Source organism: Frankliniella occidentalis, unplaced genomic scaffold (assembly GCF_000697945.3).
Source record: "Frankliniella occidentalis isolate FOCC.00 unplaced genomic scaffold, Focc_3.1 Scaffold113, whole genome shotgun sequence".
In the NCBI taxonomy this organism is placed as follows: Eukaryota; Metazoa; Arthropoda; class Insecta; order Thysanoptera; family Thripidae; genus Frankliniella; species Frankliniella occidentalis.
In genome coordinates, this window is record NW_026267241.1 from 165,955 (window position 1) to 169,807 (window position 3,853).

Sequence of the window (3,853 nt, forward strand, 5' to 3'; positions counted from 1 at the left end):
CACCCTCCCCGCCACCACTGCGCCCCGCCCCGCTTCACTGGCTGCGGAATGCCGTGGGAGTGGACCCTTGCCATTATTTTCCCACAGCTCCTCTCCCTCCGCCCGCCCGGCGGCCCCAGCAGCAGCAGCAGCAGCAGCACGACTCACTAAGGTCCACGGCTCGCCTCGTATTACCCAGCGCCTTACTGTATTGCCCGGACCACTCATACAAGAGGCAGCGAGCGAGAGGTAAGCGCGAGGTATAGGCCGTCGTCAACATCGTGGAGATGGGCTTGCTTAATCGCCCCTCAAGGCTCTACCACACGCCCAACGCGCACGTTGGCCACCACGAGACCCAACCGCGTCGACAAGAAAGACGTCCGCGAGGCGCACCCGACAAAAAAAGAATGCATGCAGGTGTTGCGGGTTTGCTTTACTCTGTCCACCAGTAAGCGGGCATATGGCGCCTGCGGCCATATTGAGTATGCAAACCCGCAACACCGGGGATCGTTTTCAAAGATGCACCCGGTACTCTGTACTTGATCCTAGAAGTGCAAATACCTTGGTACAAGTGATACACACTTGAAAAGTCTATTGTACATGATGCAAGATTTTATTTGAGGGTGTCTGCGGATATTGTAAGAGGGCCGCTGGCTGCTCGCGGAGTCTGCTGCGCCACGGAGGTATGCACATCTCAGCAAAGGTGCACTGAGTGGTGGGGGCGGCGCCCGCACCGCGACCGCTCGGCTGCCGGCGGTGCCGCCCCTGACCCCCCTCACCATGCTTCGCCGGCTAATACGCCATTGCTCCGGTACACAAGGCGAACTCCCCCGCCCGACTCCACTCTCTTCTTGGTCAGCCCGGGCGTTCGTTGACACCAAAGCCCCACCGCCGGCCGGCCCGCCCATAACCACACTCTCCCTCCCCCTCCTTCCCCTCCTCACCCCTTCCCCCCCTCCCCCCACCCCGCCGGTACGCGGTCGTGCATACCTCCGGGAGAGGAAGGGGCAGCAGTACGTACTGCGGCATTGAGCAGCAGAGAGACGCTCAATAGGGTACCTCGAAAAACACTTTTTTTCGAATCTGACATCGGCTCGGGTGGATAAATGTTCTATCCAGTAACACTATTAACGGTGTGAAATATTATTTTGATCGGATAAAATCTTCAGCCTCCACAGCGGCCTCAAAGTTTAGCACGGAGCTCTTATGGGAAAAAAGGTTAAAAACTGAAATTTTTTACGTGAGGGTTCCAGTTGAAAATTTCGCTATTTTAATTAGTAGAAATGGAATCTACGCGTAAAAACGCTTCCGGAGATGTGCTCCTTCATGTCATATGTACCCAGCTTGTATGACCAAAATTTGCAATTTTGACGCAAAATCAGCTTTTTTGACAGGGCCTTGGTCATAACGGACGGGTACTCATATGACAAGTGGCACATCTCTGGATACGTTTTTATGCGTAGATTGCATTTTTAAAAATTAAAACAGCGAATTATATGACAGGAACCCTCCAATGTAAGATTTCAGTTTTTACGCTTTTTTCCCATAAGAGCTCCATGCTAAACTTTGAGGCCGCTGTGGAGGCTGAAGATTTTATCCGATCGAAATAATATTTTAGACCGTTAATAGTGTTACTGGATAGAACATTTATCCACCCGAGCCGAAATCAGATTCGAAAAACGGTGTTTTTCGAGGTACCCTAACGCTCAACGCGGCCCCGGTTACACTAGGTCAGTGCCGCCAGACGGGCTGGCGGTGCAGTGTAAGCGCGCCCGCGGTCCTAAAGCGTCTAGGCGGCGGGACGGCGGGACCCAGCCCCGGGGAGAAGGGGGCAAGGGGGAGGCGTCAGAGCTGCTTCATCACAGAGTGTCTCACACCGGCGCCCACGATCCATGGCCAAGACAGAGGGCACCAGACAAGCCGCCGCACGCGTGGGGTATACAGTGGTGCGGGGTCGGACTTCTGTGCCAAAAAAATATCTACATGGTGGGCGCCGCCCCACCCGGTCGCAGAGGTGCTACGACAAACGCGTACTTATGGAAACATCTTTCCCCTCATCAGCAAGCAGGCAGCGACACTTGGTCGCGCTTCACTTCAACTTCAACAAGGGTTATCCTTCACAACTTCCACTTCAATGAGGGTTTACGACTGCTGCTCTTCGTTCATAGCCAATAGCTTAATTTTTTACTGCACAGGTGAGAAAGTATGCATCCCCGGTCGGTAAGCAAAGGCTATAATTATAATTGTAAACATTTTATTTTCCCCGGGTAGGACAGTGGCGGGCGTGGTGCTTGCACCGGCGGCGCAGAGCGACTCCCATCGCCCGCGATCCTATCGCGCAAACAGACTCGGCGGAAGAGATTCCATTCAGCCGAACGGTTTGAACTCAACTCCCCCGGGGCGCAGCAGCAGCAGCAGACGGGGCAAACAGCTCGAACGGACGGGCGGGCGTACCGACGGACGGACAGACGGACCGACGGACGGAAAGGCACGCCGCCGCCGTGACAAGCCGCCCGCCCGGGGCAACACATGCAAAAGGAACGAACGAACGGGATTGATGATGGCCGGGGGTCCCGGGCCCTGGTCCCACCGGCCCCCGGCGCGCGTGCGGTAGGTCGCGAACCTGTTCCGAGCGAGCGCGTCCAGAGCCCGGCGGACCGTGGTGCCCGTCAGCCGAAGGGACAGCGCCGCGCATCAGCCCGGCCCGGCCCCGCCAAGCGCCCCGACGCGACACTCTCACTTTCCTCCCTCTTGCACCTGCACGGCGGGGCAGCCGGTGCAGCGCAGCGCGGGCTCGTAAGCTGCGCCTCTGGCTCTGCCGCGAAAGGTATGCAGCTCAAAGGTCCGTGCCAACGACCTGCAGGGCGCCGGTGCGCGGCGTAGCGTGGCGACGGCAGCAGCAGCACCGACCAGGGCCGGCGGCCGGCCAAGGCCTTTCCTGTAGGGGCCCATAAGCAAGTTGGATCATCTCCTCTTGCACTCATGTCTATAGTTCTGGAAGGAAAACGTTTGAAAGGGCTTAAGGAATGCATTGACTTAACTGAACGGTCCTGTATCTCGTCCTTTATGGTATACGTCACCAATCATACCGGGTGTCCGGAACAATACGCGGCAGCCCGATGGGTGGCCTACGCACTGGCTCGCAGGCGCTGGGGGCGAGGGGGGAGCGGTTGGAGGTGGCGGGAGGCTGCCGGTCCCCTCCACCGCTCGGCCGCTAGAGCGCGCGCTAGAGTCACTCTCGCAGGGAGTAGCGTGGTGGGAACGGGCGGCAACTTGCGAAGGGGTGGGGGTGGGGTAAGGCAATGCTCCGAACACTGACGAACGGAGGAGGGGGGGAGGAAAGTTAGGGTGAACACGCGAGGGGTGTGCTGCAGTTCCGCAAAGGGGTGCTTCGCGGTTCCGCGAGGGGTACTTCGCGGTTCCGCGAGGGGTACTTCGCGGTGCCACAAGGGTGCGTCGCGGACCCGCGAGGGGTGCTCCGCCGGCCGCGAGGGTGCGTCGTGGGCCGCGAGGGTGCGTCGCGGATCCGCGGGGGGTGCTCCGCGAATCCGCGAGGGGTGGCTCGCGGTCCCGCGAGGCGCGGGGCCGCGAGGGTACGTCGCGGATCCGCGGGGGATGAGTCCAAGTCCTGCCGCGGGTCCTCGCGCCCCCAGGAGCACCCCCGCGAAACTGCGGGGTAGCTCGCGGATGCGCGAGGTTCATGCGCCCCACCCCTTCGCAAGTTGCCGCCCGTTCCCACCACGCTACTCCCTGCGAGGGTGACTCTAGCGCGCTCTAGCGGCCGAGCGGTGGAGGGGACCGGCAGCCTCCCGCCACCTCCAACCGCTCCCCCCTCGCCCCCAGCGCCTGCGAGCCAGTGCGTAGGCCACCCATC

At 60.0% G+C, this 3,853-nt stretch overlaps 1 protein-coding gene across 4 annotated transcripts in view; it reads right to left on the reverse strand.

Moving 5' to 3' along the window:
• Positions 1 to 3,853, reverse strand: part of LOC113217524 (uncharacterized) — a 104,829-nt gene that overhangs the window by 49,524 nt on the left and 51,452 nt on the right. The gene's annotated exons all lie outside the window — the stretch shown is intronic.